This window comes from Ailuropoda melanoleuca, chromosome 1 (assembly GCF_002007445.2).
Source record: "Ailuropoda melanoleuca isolate Jingjing chromosome 1, ASM200744v2, whole genome shotgun sequence".
Classification (NCBI taxonomy): Eukaryota; Metazoa; Chordata; class Mammalia; order Carnivora; family Ursidae; genus Ailuropoda; species Ailuropoda melanoleuca.
In genome coordinates, this window is record NC_048218.1 from 100,901,469 (window position 1) to 100,919,832 (window position 18,364).

An 18,364-nucleotide genomic window follows, 5' to 3' on the forward strand; every position below is an offset into this window, starting at 1 on the left:
AGAAAAGACAGAACTATAAAAATTATAATAAAACATTTTAAATGCTAACACATAGGTATAACTCATTAACTTTGGAAGGTTAAGTATACGGTATAGTTGTGCAAGCTACACTCTCAAATCAGACTACTAGGTACAAATTCTGTCTTTTCCAGATATCTTCTGTATAAACTTGGGCAAAATATTAACCTGTGTCCCAGTTTCTCATCTATAAAAGTAGGGTGAGATCTACCTTCTAGGAGGATTAAATGAATTACTATATCTTTATTCAAAAACTCAGAAATGATAACCTTAAGGCAAAAATATAACCAAATAGGGAGTTTGCACAAATATTTCTATCTCCTACGCAACATCATTCTTGAACCTTCTCTACATCATTTTCCTCCAGTCTTTCCAAGTAGTGTACAGCTAGATTCATGTGCTAAGCTCATGAAGATAGTATAAACACATTGTTTTTTTTTTTTTAAAGATTTATTTATTTATTTGAGAGGGGAGGAGAGAGGGGGAGGGAGAGAGAAACTCTAAGCAAATTCCGTGCTGAGTGCAGAGCCCGACGCAGGGCTTGATCTCCTGACCCTGAGATCATGACCTAACCTGAAACCAAGAGTTGGATGCTTAACCGACTGCACCACCCAGGTGCCCCAACACATTGGTTTTCCTCTGTGAAAGACTACCCAATTGCCTCTGGAACAGTGTTTTTCTCCCTTTTCAGGGTCATGGATCCTTTTGAGTATCCGTTCATTAATTTCATAACTACTTAGTGAGTACCTACTCTGTGCTAAACATTATTCTAGGCACACAGGGAACAAAGCAAACATTGCTGCCCTTCCAGGGCTTATATCCTGGGGGTGGGGGGGGGTTTGACAATAAGCAAGAAATATAATATTCAAGTGAATTATCTAATATGTAAGAAGTGATATATGCTTTAGAAAATAAAAAGAGTGGATACTAGGAAGGTGTGGAGTGTTGGTGGGGGTGGGGAGGTACCTGATTTAAAATAAGGTGGTAGGAATAGCCGGCACCTACATGGTAAAATTTGAGCAAGAATGTGAAGAAGGTGAGGGAGCTGGCTGCAGAGATATATGAGGGAAGAGGGTTTGAGGCAGAGGGGACAGCCAGTGTCAAGGTCCCAAAGCAGAACATGTCTCCGGTGTTGCAAGGAGCTGAGCAACGCAGAGGAGTAGGAGATGAGATCTGACTACCTGAGGAAAGCTAGCCACCCTTTCTCTGGAACAGTGATTTCCAAATGTTAGCATCCATCAGGGCTTATGAAAACACAGCCTGTGGTAGTCCGACCCCCAGACTTTCTAATAAATTCCCAGGTGATGTTGATGTTGCTGGTGTGGGAAACATGCCTTGAGAACTTTTCTTCTAGAACATAGTTACCCTATTTTACACATGTTTTAATGGTATTCTGGGACTCCTAAAGTTTGCCCAGGATTACAGTTTAGGAATCCTGGCCCTAGGGAATTTTGCACTGGATCACTCATCCACAGACCACCCTGAGGCCCTGCATCAATCTCATCTTTCCAACCAGGTGAAGAACATATTTGACCTCTGGCTCAAGTTAGGGTAGAAAACCCGATAATGTTTCCGATTTAACTTCTCAGCCACAGCGGTATCCCTTTAGTCCTGCCATAATCACACTTTATTCTATTCCCTGAACAAGAATTTGTGGAGTACTTGGTTACAAACACAAATTTGGGCCTCTTAAAAGTCAATGTTAAGAGGCACTAAAACCCTTTCTATAGGGTACAAAATTGGCTTGACTTAATACCTTCTGAAATAGCACATGGCTCTGTCTGTGCCTCGAGAGAAGGAAGAGTAAAGACAGAGTGCCATAGCGTCTCTTCATCAGGATGGCATTCCGAAGTTAAGGAAAAAGAAGCAAGGAATCCTCTTGACTGCTAAACAATAAAAGATTTTTGTGACTGTTTTTAAAGAGAAGCTGAAGCAGCATTCCAGAAATCAAAGTGACCTGGTAGTATTCGTTGTGGGGATGATAGGGGGAATGCCNCGTTGTGGGGATGGTAGGGAGAATGCCGAGCGCAAAACAGGGAAATGTGAAATAGAATCAGATAGCGTAATCGTTGGAAGATGAGGTCCCAGTTACGTAAATACTTCATATTTACTTGGTCTTGCAAATTAGATTGGAGTTGGGTCTATAGCCTGGGCTTCGGCAAGTATGCATCACTAGGACACCTTAGAGAAGAGGGACTCAGGGAGGGAATAAAGAGGCAATTGGCATGTTAGGACTGCAACTAATGAGGACACAGACATGCTCTGATGGGTGAGCGAAGACAACTGGGGAATGATTAAAAACATGCACAAAACTAATGTAATCATTTCCTTATGACAAACACTCACTGTTCCTACCATGGAGAAGCCTATGCAGCCCAAAGCATTCATTGACTCAGAGATACTGATTAAGGAATACCAGGCCTCAGGGAGACTTAAATTATAAAGCAGTGCCTCATGTTCTGGAGCAATTACCAAGTCATTTTCAGATACGTGTGTTTCTCTTCATCCGTCCCTGCTTTGTTATGCTTTGGGTTTGGAGATAGTTCCCCCTTTCCAGTTGAAGTCAAAGGAATAATATGTTATTTTAGCTAAGCTCACGTCTCAAATAAGTGCCCATAATGTTTTCTAATATTATACCTATCAATAGAAATAGTGGAGCACGACTTTTTAATTATTCATCTTTTGTGAAGGTCTTGCTACAGGAGTATCAATTCCAAATGAAAGCACTATTCAATCAATCGGACTACTTTGTAGATTTGAAATATTCAGCTACAGGAAGTCAGTTTGGTGACTGGGAAAAGTTGCTTGATGTCAGGCTATGACGTGTGGGTTAGCCTTTTCCAAGGCTGTGTAACCTTAGGAAAGTCACTTAAACTCCTTGGAAAGTGCGTAATGATTCTAGTAAAGGGGCTGTTGGAAGTAAATGTTGGCTTGCATATATGTGTTTTTAAATCCTCAAATGCTGCACAAATGTTTGATATTCATATTACCTATGTATGAGGATCACAATTTACACAGTTTTGCAGAAGTGTTGCTGAAGGACACACAACTTTTAAATAAACTGACTGTTTACACATCAACAAATTATTGCATTCAGAGTAAAACTGAATTAACCAGTTGGATAGTGTGCTTACTGACTAAAACTGAATATAGCTCCCTCTATCAGAAAAAAACAATTACCAACTGTATTAATTAATGCTAATTTGCATTTAGTGAGCTGCCCTGAATTAAAATTAGTTCCCATGAGTTAAGAATGACGGCTGTGAATTTTGAGAGTATGCTTTTTCCCTTAAAAAAAAAAAAAAAGAGTGTGCTATATATATTACATGTCTATTTTACAATGTAGCCCTGACCATCTCAATCTTCTTATTTGTTGACATAGGTAATTCAGACACAGAGTCTCACTTAAATTACCATATGATTAATATTCAGAGTACAACTATAAATAGGACATTTTTTTCTGATTTTACAAATTTTTCTTATTTGGTCATATTGCAAAATTACCTAGATAACCTAGTGTAGTTGAAGCTGTCTAGATAGTTGACTAAGTTTGGGCTTTGCATCTGGATTTTAACTTCACAATTCATATTCAAAATATTTAAAAATATAAGGCTAAGTGTTACATAAATATGATCCACAGTTCAGTTTTAATTCATCTTTCCTACAACATGTGAAGACTTTGTATAGGGAGAAAACCCCTCGACTCTCCAGTAGTATTTTTCTTATAAACATAAGTTCATAAAAAAAAGGAATAATGAGCCCTATATGAATAAGTTGGTCATAGCACAAATAATTCTTTAAGACTTAAGCCTTTTGTGTGCTTTTTTTTTTTAAAGATTTTGTTTTTTTACGCGACAGAGATAGAGACAGCCAGCGAGAGAGGGAACACAAGCAGGGGGAGTGGGAGAGGAAGAAGCAGGCTCATAGCAGAGGAGCCTGATATGGGGCTCGATCCCACAACGCCGGGATCACGCTCTGAGCCGAAGGCAGACGCCTAACCACCGTGCCACCCAGGCGCCCCTTAAGCCTTTTGTTTTGAAATAATTGTAGATTCACATCACGGGTCTATGTCTACCTCTCTGCCAACACTACAAAGTCTTGATTATTGTAGCTAGATAATAGTTCTTGAAATTGGGTAGATTGTTGCCTCCCACTTTATTTTTCTTCTTCAAAATTGTTTTAGATATTTCAGCTCTTTCTTCTTTCCATATGAATTTTAGGATGACTGCTATCATGAGGTGAGGGAGGGAAGCCCAGCACCTAACTGGGCTTCCTGTAACTTGTTGGGGTGATGGTACTGTGTTCATCTTACACCCTCAAAAGAGTGGAAGTCTGGGCTCTTCCCTCCTTCTTTGCTGGTACAGGTGGGCACAGGGCTCCAGCTTTTTCAATAGCATCAGGCTAGGGTAGAGGGGTTACTACCTTAAACTTTTCTGTCTTACAAAGTTGCCCTTGCTGTTCCCTTGGCTAGAGAGAGCCAGCCTTTGTTGAGCCTTTTCTTGCCTGCACCTAACTGGTGTTCCTGGTTGCCTGTTTCTTCAGCTCCAAGTTTGGGATATAAAAGGCAAAAAGCAAACACGAGAAATGCAGCTGTGTTGTTCCGTCCTGTGGGTCCCGAGATCCCTAGCCATTCTGCCTTCTTTTCTCCTCTTCCAGTGTCTTTTTATATTTGCTTTATTATAGTGTTTAGGATTTTTAGTTGCACTTACAGAGAGGATAAGGGATAAGTATGTCGACTCCATACTCCCAGAAGCAGAGGTCCTCTCCCTGATAATTTTAAATATTTATCTACAAGAAAGTGCTATCAACATTGCTTAGGCTTTAACATGAATTGTAAAATGAAGGTAGTAAAGAAGGGTGAGGCATATTCCATGGAGGCTTTTCAGAGCAGTAGGCTGAAATTCTAAAAAATAAAAAACCCCAAAAACAAAAACAGACACAAAAAACCCAAACAAACCAGGTTTTCAGAATTCCCTGCCACCCTTCCCATGAAATGTGACATGGATGCTAATTTGGTTCACACTTCCTAGAAATAACAAGGATCATGGAAAGTGCTTAAGAGGGAGTTCCCGGTTTTGACTCTCTTTTCGACACTAATTTTAATTCTGGAAAAGAAAAGCATCTCTACCAGAGGTTCAAACTAATCCTGAGCCATTGATGAAGCCACATGGAGATCACTGGGCAGTTACAATTTATGTCTTAGTCCTTGGTAAGGTGGTCAAATTCTGCTGCTCTCAGGAGAGTGGTAAAAAGACCCATCTGCTGAGGCTCTGACCTGACCAAGCTGAATTTCCGTGGAAGTGAGCTTCTTTTCTTTAGCCTTATTTTATTATTTTTTGTTGAAAATATTTGATAACGTTCATGGGACTTTCTGTATTTCACCCAATAAAGATTTTATGAGACATCTCAATATCCTTGTAAAGGGATAGTCGTTATTATGCTTCTCTGAGTGTCGGGAGCAGCTCCACCTCCCTGGGTCAGCCCTCTCCATCACAGCTCAGGACGGGTACCATCCTCATCTACTCCTTCTTGCAGTTGGGACCAATTACTGTCCAGTCATATGAGCTCCAGTATGAGCCAGAGTGAGACACCCTCTGTCAGTGCGGGTTCTGGAAATGCCTGGCACTTATGGATGCTTACTTAATAACCATGACAAAATAGGGCTTTGGATTTTCAGGCTGTTCCCCACAGGTTCTTCAAATTGGAATCCTGGCAGCGCCCTCAGGATAAAGCTGCTATTTAATAGATGGATGGATGAATACATAGATAGGATGATAATGTGGGTCTATGTATAATGTATGAATATGGAAATTTGCTGCACAAGTGTTATATTTAGACCATAGCAGAATCTTAAATGTTTTGAAATGTATAGTAAGTTAGACTATATGCCTTCAATATCCTGAAAATCGGCCAGTTTCTGTTATTCTGACAAGTTAGTTTATGGTTGCATTCCTCAAATCTAAGCACAAGTTATTTTGTATTGTAGACAGGAAGTATGTGGAGGAAAAAAACAGCAATAATTTCCATTTCTTCTTTTTTTCCCTTGCCCTCATTTTCTGTGTCCTTCACTTCATTGATCTAACCTCCAAGGTTAATGTTTAAGAAATGGGAGAAAAAGGAAACTCAATACTATCAACTTCAGTATTTAAAAATGTGCCTTTTAAACAAAATAGAAGAGTCACAGAATTGTTTGGAATTAATGTCTAAGATATCCAGATTAATATTCTTAAAGACCCAGGTCATAGTCTACTTCTTCCAAGGAATTTTCCCTGATCATTTTGAGCTAAGAGGACCTTACCAGACTACAGTCATTCCTCCCTCTTAAATCCTTATTGTCACCACCACACAGGTGATATTTATCATTTCCTATTTGGGATGCCTGCCATTCATGTTCGTATTTCATTTCCTTGCTAGATTGTGAAGTTCCAGAGTCCAAACACATTAGACTCCACCTATAATGCCTTTCATATAGCAATACCCCCAAATATTTGTTGAATACATTTATGAATAATTTACAAATTGAATCAACCCCCAAAGATACTCTGTCTTTCAGACACATTATACTATCACTGGATTTTAAGTCATCTACCCAGACTTTATCCTTTACATTCATTAATTCTTTATATTCATTACTCTTTGTGTGCTAGTTAATAATGGGGGGATTAACTGAGGGCCATGAAAATCTCTTGAATTAGGAGAATCCAGAAATCTGGATTTTTTCCAATATTTACAACCACAAAGCCTGTTTATAATGACATTGAATCCATGCTGAAATCAGAAGTACTCCACTTAACAATAAATTTGTCTTAGCCTAATGTTTGACATTGTGATACCAAGATAATAAAATCCTTTATTTTATATTCCTGACTCCATTTGTATAGTGATCAAGGCACACAACTGGCTATTGTTTAGTGCAAAACTAATGAATAATGTAGATCAATGCTGTCCAGTAGAAATGTGGTAGACAAAATGATGTCCCCTCCCCCACAATGTCCATATACTAATCTCTGGAACCTGTGATTGTTTATCTTATGTGGCAAAAGGGACTTTGCAGATATGGTTAAGTTAAGGATCCTGGATAGGAGATTATCCTGGCCTATCTAGGTGGGCCCAGTGTCATCACAAGGGTCTTTATAAGAAGGAGGAAGGAGAATCAAGATGAGAGGAGATGCAATGACAAAATCAGAAGTGTGTGTGCGCACACGTGAGAGAGAGACAGACAGACACAGACAAAGACAGAGATTTGAAGGCACTGTGCTCTGGCTTTAGGCAGGGGCCATTAGCCAAGGAATTCAAGTGCCTTTAAGAAGCTGGAAGAGGAAGGAAACATAGCTAACACCTTGATTTTAAAACTTTTGTCCTTCAGAACCTTATGTAAGATGGTAAATTTCTTTTAAGTCACTATGTTTGTGGTAATTCGTTCAGCAAAAATAGAAAATGAATACAGAAACAATGGGAGCCACAAATATGACCCACACATGGAATTTTAAATTTTCAAGTAGTCCTGTTAAATACAGTAAAAAATAAAAGGTGAGATTAATTTTTTGAGAGAGAGAGAAAAAGTAAGCGTGTTCAAGTGGGGGTGGGAGTGGCAAAGGGAGAGAGAGAATCTTAAGCATGCTCCATGCCCAGCACAAGACTGACAAAGGTTGGGGCTTGACCTCACGACCCTGAGGTCATGACCTGAGCTGAAATCAAGAGTAGGTCACTTAACTGACTGAGCCACCCAGGCACCCTGAGATTAATTTAATAATATATTTTAGTTAACCCAATATGTTTAGTTAACCCAATATGAAATCTTATTTCAACACGGAATCAAAATTAAAAGTTAATGACATTTAACAAACATTTTTCTTACTAACTCGTCAAAATTCAGTGTGTATTTATAGTTATAGCACATCTCAATTAGGATTAGCCACATTTCAAGTGCTCGAGCACCACATGTGGCTCATGGCTCTTGTATTGCTTAGCCTAGACCCAGATTATTCAAGTATAATCCATTTTATCTCAGTCAATTAGGTCCTTACCTCTCAAAGTGAGGCTAACTGACAAGTTTGTTAGGTAGATTCTCCACGATCCCCCTCCCACTACCCATCTATGGAAGCAGAATGTTCATTTTAACAAGAACCCTGGGTGATTCATATGCTTGTTAAATTTTGAGAATCAATGCTCAAAATGTTGGATAAAACCTTTTTTTTTAAAGCTTGAATTATCAATGTGAAAAGTTGCTTAAATATTATTCTAAACACTTCTTTCTCAAATGATCAGTACTTTCTGATCATTTCTTTGTAACATTTTAACTTTTTGGGAAAATCCAGGATTTTCTGTGGAGAATTCTGCTGTTCATCTGGTTCTTCACTGTGGAGCACCGCTATTAAGGTAATCACCCGCAACAGGTTGAGATTTGGTCTCTCGTCTAGCTGCCTTCTAAGTAGAATAGTGAATGAGTCCATTCAAGAACTGGTGTGACAGAGTGAGTAGACTGGTAGCCGCGAGTGAGAATGCATGAGAACAAATCCCCCCAGTTTTTCATAATGGTGTGGAGGGTAGTCCATGAGAAATCTGTGGTAGAGTTTGATCATTCAAACCTGATGTTCTTTCATAAAAAGGAATGCCAATAATGTTGAAGGCTCAAATAGTTGTACATTTTCTAAGTTCCTTAGAGTAGCCAGCATCTTTTCTCTGGAATTTTATGATTTTCACACTTTAAGATGAGTGATTCATCAGCAAATTGAACGCAATAAAGTTGGATGCTTAGAAATGTTAGTAGAATTATTTGACAAAATGAGTGCCATTTAAAACTGCTGGTGAACTCCAGTAACTAGGCAAGAGAAGGAACGGAGTGTAATCCCACAGGGCTCACATGTCATCCTTTGCCTAGTAATTCGTATTTTATTTTATTTTTTGTTCCTTGGTTGAGGGGAGAGGAGTCGAGAAATAAATCCTTAGCTGACAGTAGGGAAAAACAAGTTCTATAACATCTTGTAATACCTGAAAAGTGCTTTGGAATAATGACAGTGTTATTATTTAATCATGTGACCAAGACAAGGGAAAGGGCTAAGGAATTTTAAAATTCTAATTTAAAAACTAGAGTTCTGTTTTTGGTGATACTGTAGTCTAGATTTTATATGTGTACCTTTCAATTAAAAAGGACTTAGACATGTTGAATAAAATGCAAGAAATATCTCCTCAAATGTATACTTGAGGTCATAGGAATGTAAGGGAAACCCCAGGGGCAAAACCAGAATCGAAATGGTGTCTAGGGGAAACTGCTGCTGCTCTCAGGGTATATGCCTATGGTAGTAGAGTAGTTGTTTAAACAGATACCTGCAGAATGCAGGGAAAAGGAGGCAAAGCTTTCAGTCCACTTGAAATCAGAGGTTGAAAACTGAGACCCCTTCATAAAGCCATGATCGCAGAAGGGCCATATTTCAATAAAAGGATAGACTAAAAAAATTCTGAGGGCAAAAGGAGCTGACAAAGTCGCTCACTAGAATGCCAGACCTAGAAAATAAAAAGAATGGGGGATAATCAGCATTCAAAAAGATGTTGGCTGACAATTTTTCAGAACTGATAAATAAACTGGAACCTCAGAAGCAGGAGCCATAATGAATCCCAGCAGATAAATAATAATGAATCCACATACAGACACAGGCACATTATAGTATAACTTGAATAAAAGAATAATAAAAGAACTTTAATAAAAGTTCATAAAAGAGCTTAATAAAAGAACATAAAAGACAAAAGGAGAGATCAAAAAAGCAGCTGGGAGAAAGATAAATTATTTCAAAGGAATAACAATTAGATTGATAGAATTCTCTAGAGTAAACATAGGAGTGAGAAAACTGTGCTCAGAGTGCTAAGAGAAAATACCTTTCAACCTATCATTCAAGTAAAATGATGTAATAGTTATTTTATGGTAAAAAAAAAAATCTGTGAAGCAATCACTAAAGGAACCCCCAAAGAATGTACTGTCTAAAAAAATTAAATTGAATCTATAAGAACAGTTGCAGGTATAGGAAGGACAAAAGAACAGAGTAATTGGAAAACATAAGGTTAAATATAATCAAATACTGATTGTATAAAACAGTAACAAAAATTGTATTAATGACTAACTCATGGTGGAGAAACATAGTGGCAAAATACGGAAAATTAATACCATGTGAAAGGGAAAAGGATGATCATGGTTGATTTTATGAGGTGGAGTGCAGAAGTATTGATTAACTTAGATTTTATTTTATTTTTTTGAAGATTTTTTTTTTTTTATTGATTTTAGAGAGTGAGAGAGAGGCAGTGAGCAAGCAGGGAGAGGGGCAGAGGGAGAGAGAGAATCCCGAAGACTCCCCACTGAGCATGGAGCCCCATGCAGGGCTACATCCCAGGACCCTGAGGTCGTGACTGGAGCCGAAATCAAGAGTTGGGCACTTCACTGACTGAGCCACCCAGGAGTCCCTGATTAACTTAGATTTTAAAAGTGAACATTCCAAGCAAGGAGATGAAAGAAGGAAAAATAGAATAAAAATAATTCAATCTAACTAGTGAGGAAAGAAGGGGAGGAAAAGCACAGAAAATTTCAGGGAAACTAGCACAAAATAATATGGTAGAACTCAAATTTAGTGAAAACTACAAGAATCTACATAGTCTAACCCTGCTAGTGAAGAAACAGGTTGTCAGACTGGATTACAAGAAATCCACCTGTAATCCACTTTTGAGGGACGCATCTAAAATATAGGCACACGGGAATGTTGAAAGGAAAAAGATAGAAAAGAATACATTGAGTAAATTCTAACCAAAAATGAGCTTTTGCTGCTAAATGAATACTAGATTAAAATAGTTCTTAAGGCAAAAAGCATTATCAGAGCTAAGGAGAATCACAACACAATAATAAAAGGTTCATCTCAGTAGAAAAGTATAACATCTCTAACTTGCATTTGTGTAATGAAATATTCAGGGATAAAATTTACATGTTATAAGGAGAAACTGACAAATCCACAATTGTTGAGGCAGACCTAAATATATTACAGTAATTGATAAATGAAACAGACAAAAACTTGGCAAGGATAGAGAAAATTTTAACAACCTAATTAACAGCCTTGATCTACTGGACACACACGGACTTGTACCCACTAATTAAAAGACACATTTCCCCTCCAAACAATATGGAGTATTAAAAAAATTGACCACAAAGTATTAACAAATCTACTGCAGCAATCCATTAAAAAGTACATCATTACAACTAAAAAATTCACCAGTAAAATTCACCTTATAAAATTTAGGAAGTAAAACCATACACACACACACAAAACTCATCATACGATTATCTCAAAAGCAGAAGGGGTATTTGATAACATTCAGTATCCATTCTTAATAAACATACAGTATCCGTTCTTCATAATAATTACACAGTGATGAAATGTTAGACTCATTCCTTCTAAAATTAGCAATGAAAAAAATACTGATGGCCTAGTCAATGACTTAAAATGAGATAAAGAAATAGAATGTATATGAATCACAAAGAAGAAATAATATTGTTTTTATTCTCAGGTGATACGATTTTTTAGAAATCATATTGATATGATATGAAATCTATGATATGATTTTCATAGAAAACCCAAGAGTATCTACAATAAAATTATTAGAATCGGTGAGAGTTCAGAAGGCTTACTGGGTATTAGATCAATGTAAAAAAAATTGCACTCCTTATTCACCAGGAATAAACAATGACAAAATATAAAAATATAAAAAGAAGCACCATTTAAAATCAACAGAAAAAATGGCTCTTAAGAATAAATCTAACAATGGATGTGCATGAAATACATTGTAAAAATTACAAAACTTTAGTAAATGGCATTAAGAAATACCTAAATAAATGAAAAGATATGTCACATTTGTAATAAATACACTCGGTATCATAAAGACATCCATACCCCTAAATTCAATGCAATTCCAATAAAAATGCCATGAGGTTTTCCTCTGGAACTTGACAGAATAATTTTAAATATTTTCATGGGTAAGCAAAGGGTCAAGAATAGTCAAGACAACTTTGAAGAAGAAAAAAAGAAATTGTCCACTTGTTCAAATATATTATCTCAAGGTTTATTATAAAGCTATAGCAACCAAAACAATATGCTACTATTGTAGGGAAAGAAAATTTGACCAATGGGATAGGTTAAAGTATCCAGAAAGATACTCACACTTGTATAGAAACTTAAAAAATTATAAAACTGCCATTTCTCTAAAAAGGGAGGTGGGACTAGTTGGTCAACCATGTGATAAAAGAAAAAAATCTCTACTACATACCATCCCAGAAAGACATAATTTCTAAAATGAAAAACTAAAATTTTAGATCATTAAGAGAAGTATAGAGAGAGCAAATACCTTGTGTATAGGAAATGATTTCTTTTTTTTTTTTTTTAAGATTTTATTTATTTATTTGACAGAGATAGAGACAGCCAGCGAGAGAGGGAACACAAGCAGGGGGAGTGGGAGAAGAAGAAGCAGGCTCATAGCAGAGGAGCCTGATGTGGGGCTCGATCCCACAATGCCAGGATCACGCCCTGAGCCGAAGGCAGACGCTTAACGGCTGTGCCACCCAGGCGCCCCAGGAAATGATTTCTTAAACAAGACAAGACGCATAAAACATAATGGAAAAGATTGACAAAACTGAATATATTAAAATTTAAAACTTCTATGCATCAATACATACCGTAAGAACAAAGTAGAGAAGCCACAGACATGGAGAATACAGTAGCAGCATATTTAATTGACAAAGGATTTAATACTCAGAACATATGAAGAAGTCCACGTAAATAAGAAAAACCCGAACAATTTAATACAAATTTAGAACATGAACAAGATTTACAAAAGGGGGAATCTGGAGAAACAGAGGAAAAGATCTTCAAACTCACTACTAAGGAAATATCTATTGAAACTACAACAGATAGTATTTCATATCTGTCAGAAAGACCAAAGATTTAAGTCTGAAAAAAATCAAGAATTGAAAGGATATAGAACAACAGGAACTCAATAAAAGCTCATGAAAGTACAAACTTGTACACTTAGGAGCAATTTGGTAATATCTAGCAAAATTACATATACTTATATATTACATCCCAGCAATGCCACTTCTGGGTTATGTATCCTGAAGAAACTCTTGCACATGGCCTCATGGAGACGTGGCCCTCTGTGGTATGCTCCTGGTTACCTCTCTGATGCTATCTTCTACTACTCTTCCTCTCACTCAGATAGCATCAGCTATGCTGGCTTCCCCAATCCTAGAACACACCAGGTACATTCCTACCTCAGGGCCTTTGCACTTGCTGTTTTCTCTGCCTGGATTGCTCTTCCTCAAGGTACCTCCATGTCTCCTTTTGCATTTTCTTCCAGTTTTGACTTGAATGTCAACTTCTCATTACAGTCTTCCTATCTCCTCTAATCTCTATTTCCTTCCCCAATTTAATTTTTTTCACCTTAGTAATTATGCACATAATGTAAATTTTGTTTATTTACTTATTTATGGAATGGAAGTTCATAAAGGCAGGGTTTTGGTTTGTTTTTGTTCATTGCAGTATCCCTAGTACCTAGAATAATACCTGGCCCATAGTAGATGCTCAATAAATACTTGTTATATGAATAAATGTGCACAAAATGTTTATTACAGTATTGTCTGTAATCCTTCCAACACTGTGTGAAATAGAGTAGGACAAATAACATTCCCATTTGTACACTGAAATGGAACTGAGATACAGATGGGAGGAGCTTGTGCGAAGTCACAGGGCAAGTGTCCAGCAAAGTCTCAAGTATAGGAAGCTGCCCTATCTCTGACTTGAATTAATTCCACATTTCAATATGTATGAGTAAGAAAAATATCAGAATGGCAAATAGGTTTATTCCCTTAAATATTATGTAATCTCCAGAAAATATATTACTTTGGAGAGAAATTTTCTATATATCTCATAAATAAGAAATACTTCAAGCAAAATAGACCACAAAAGCCTCTCAGTCATGCTTGCCCTGATGTATATAAGGTAAGCGGTTACCCTACTGTGAATTTTACTGCGAGAATTTTAATAGTAAGATGTTCATTATATGAGGCGTGTGAAGAATGAGAGGATAAATGTTGTGCATTACATTCATTTACTATAACCACATAATATGATATCATTTCACCAAACAGAACTTTCTGTTCCATTTTGTTTAAAGCCTAAAATGAAGACAAGAAGAATGCATTTTTAAGGATTATAATTGAGCTTTTCCTTATAAAATACAGAGGCCTGTATACTCCATAAAAATACCTAATGGTTATTAGTGTCTACAGAATTTATAAGCCCATGTAAAGATTAAGAAGCCCCCTTAGTGTAAAAACATTTAACACACACAGTCTATCTGTATCTACAATTGTTGTCTGTCTTTGTGGAGAAAAAGGGAAGGAAGGAGAGAAGGACAGAATTGATATGTTGCTACCATGGCGGAACATAGAAAAATGGGCTGCTAGAAAGTTAGGACACCCACCAATGCCTGAGGCAAAGTCCATAGTCAGGTTAGGTGTTAATATCATATTACAAACATCTAAAGCTGGATTCTTCAAGGGAGGTGGAAAGTGGGATGGATGAGTTGAGGAGAAATTCTAAAAACTAAAATAGTATAAAATTCTTGCTCTCAGTGGGCTAATGGCTGGTTAGGAGTATATCACACAGACAAAGATAACTTGCCTTTTCCCTAGCTGGGGTTGATGAGATGAAGTAAGCTATACTAACCCTTAGGACATAGGAATTATATTCCTTATAGAAGCTCTTCCACATGCACTCACAGAGACATGACTGGGTGGCTACCGACCCAGAGGCTGAGCACTGGGAGTTGGGTGTGATGTGGCTGTCCACCAGGCTGGATGTCCACACTGACTGCCTACTCATGACTGACCAGTGGGGAACCCCAGCTTGAGAGAATTCAAAAACCAACATAACATGCTTTAAGAATTATTTGGAATTATCTATTAATGCTGAGCATATGCACATACGTGATCCAACAATCTGACTCCTAGATATGCCTAAGAGAAAAATGTTCTTATGTTCTCCAAAAGACATGTATAAGACTGTCCATGTCAGCACCACCCATAATAGCTCCAAACTGGAAATAAACCAAATGTCCAACAAAATTCAAATGGACAGGAACAACTGTTCAAGAAAATACTATATAGCAATGAAAATGAACAAAGTACTGCTGTATGGAACAACATGGATTAATCTTACAATTATAATGTTGGGTGAAAGAAGGCAGACATGAAAAATATACACTGTATAGGTGACAATATTCTATGGTGTTAAATTTCAAGATAGTGGTTCCTCTTGGTGGAGGTGGGAACAAAGCAACTGGAATGGAGCATGGTGAGTGCTTCTGGGTTGCTGATGGTGCTCTGTTTCCTGATCCGGATTTCACTTGGTGAAGATTCATCTAGCTGTACACTTAGAATTTATGCACATGTCTGTGAGTTATACTTCAGTAAAATTTTTATATTCAAAAAACAACATATGGACAAGTATATGTGAGTGCACAGTACAGAAGTTTGGCAAAGTGAATTTTGGGACGGGGCTGATAAAGAAAGATTGGTTGAGGAAGGTGAATTTTGAGAATTTCAGCTAACGAATGTGGGTGGTTTAAAGCAGAAGGAGTAAGTGTGTTATATATTAAGGAGGGGGAAAATGGGGCATGCAGAGGGCATGGAGATTTCTGCTTTGTTGAGGCAGAAATCCAACAATTATGCATAAAGAGAAGTGCATATGATGAGACACAATGAAGAGGAAATTTAGATTTTGAATTGCAATAGGGAACTGTTGTTCTTCCTTTCACTATTTTTAATTTTTAAAAAATAATTTTATAGGTAGCATATGCTACTTTTATTTACATATAAATATAAGTATAATAATTAAGTACTCCTATATCAACATAGGTAAATATGTATAATTATATACATGATTGTATAGGTAGCATATGCTACCTATTTGTAGAAAAATTTTAAAAATAGAGAAGTATGAAGGAAAAAAATCACTTAAAACTCCATTCTCCTGATAACATTGTGGGAGCCTCTGAGTTTCTGTACTGAAAATTGTGGAGATAACTTGAGGATTAATATTAATCCTATGGAAGTTTAACATAAAAGGAATTTAAGCAATAAACTCAGATGAGTCAGGAGACCTTTCAGCTTTGCATACTTCCCAACTCTAGCTTGCTGCCACGGAGTTGATATTAAGTTAAGAACAGCATCTGCATGATGCAATCCCTTTTTTTTCTTTCCCCTTCCAACAAACTGAGTTATATCATCTCTATTAAAACAAAATGTCTAAAGATCTCTCACCCAGTTAGAAATCACACCCCTCCCAAATAAAGGTATCCATGGGAAAGGTGAAGAATGTTTGCTTTCTCCTATACATGTTACCAAATCCAGAGTTTGGGATTTTAGAGGTGTGGCATGGGGAGCAAAGGATTTTGGCCATGGTCTAGCTACACTACCAAAGACTGGGTTTCAGTCACAGAACAAGATAGGATGAAAGAACTCCTATGATAAAAGGTAAAAACTGCAGCAACTGTAGGACCAAATTCATTAATTTTGTCTCTCTTGGTATAATTTCCATATCTTCTGCCATGTGGTTGCTTTTGGCAGGGGAGAAATTGGGAGCAAACTTGTGAAGTTATTCCAAGTTGAGAACTTACAGAGTCTTCATGAAAGTATCTCCTGGGCATGGACTGAGGCAGGACTTAACTCTCAAGGTGTAGGGTACAACCAAAATAGTCAACAAAATCTCCTAATATCTGGACACTCAAGGTCTCTGTCTTGATATATTTTTCCAACGGAATCAGACAGCATAGCTCGAAAGGATCCTGAGAGCTGAGACAATTTTACTCTATCCTCAGTATGTTTCTATACACAACGGACGGATAATGAGTGGATTCTTTCTTTCCTCAAGGAAGGACACTCACCTACATTGGAGATGGTACAACCCCTGTTACACAATTTGGCTATGTGCTGTACTTTCCTCAGCAGTGAGCATTTTAGAAATAATTTCCATAGCAAGGATGGTGTTTGTTTACTATATAGATAGGAAATTCTTTAACGAAAGAGGAATACAGCGTAAATTGTTGAAAACAAAGAGGATGTAAATAATCCAAGGGCATGGCAGTTGTTTGTCCATGAACTGGAAATAGGAACAAAGGATTGAAGGAATTCAGAGTTGATTCCAAGGTCGTAAATTAGAAAATGCAAAGCCTGCTTAAGGAGCATTCAGAGACTAGAGGTAACATTTTGAACCTCATCTCAGGAAGTGCAAGGAAAGCACTTGTGTACCCTTGTAGGCTTAGTTCAAGGGTATCTGATGCTCATGTGGTTTGCTAGGAAAGAATTCCTGTGCTCTTCACAAATATAAAGCTCAAGTTTACTCCGAGGAAACAATTACTGGGAAGGTAAAACCACTGTGGGAGAGGGTGAAGGACCTCCTATTCTCATACCAACTCATATTAAGAATAATGGCAGAGTTCTATTGTTCCAGAGGGACTAATTTGTCCCCTCGTTTCACTGAACAGTTGCTAGGATCCCCTAGGTGCTTCAGAAAAGTGTGTCTCAGACCACCGTCTACTTAAGCCCATTAAAATTGATGTGTCCTTCACTTCATGCAAACTCATTTCTAAAGTCTTACATTTACAAATAAAGTATGGATTATTTGCATCATGAAAGAATTCTTTACACAAAGATAAACTATAAGATTTCTTTAAATAACAAATTACCCTGCTACGTTTTACAATATGATTTTATGTGCTGTAATTTGATCTACATACAATTTTTCTAGGAGTACATCTTCAGGGTCAAGAGTGGAATGCCTGTATATTCATGATGGTCGTCAATGTGGCTAAATGTCCCAGCATGCAATGTATTGGTCTGATGAATTATTGCAGTACCAACTTCCTGACCACTGCAGGGTGTTTAAGAAGGATACCAGCCTCATAGAAAGCTTTGTATTCTCAATGCTAATACAAGGAAGGAAAACCCAAAGGAGAAGGAGCAAGGCAAATTTTGCATTTGACTTATAAAAAGAGACACTCTCCTGGTTGGCTTCTGTACTAAGTGTAGTTGCTCTGAGCGCTCCCTCGCTGTAATGCCTGCAGACATATTTTACCTATGTAAGAAAGTAAGAACCATGAAAATAATGGCTAGGGTTGCTGTTAGCCTCAAATGGGCAATGCGTGAGAGTGCATTTACAAAGAGCCATGCTATACAGATATCGGTCATTATTATTATTCTAGTATCCCAGAGTTAATCATAACAAAACAAAAACACTTGACTCTGGTTTGTAAAGTG

The 18,364-nt window shown here is 37.4% G+C and overlaps 1 protein-coding gene across 2 annotated transcripts in view; it reads right to left on the reverse strand.

Moving 5' to 3' along the window:
* LOC100472458 (schwannomin-interacting protein 1) overlaps window positions 1-18,364 on the reverse strand; it is a 559,220-nt gene that overhangs the window by 279,072 nt on the left and 261,784 nt on the right. The gene's annotated exons all lie outside the window — the stretch shown is intronic.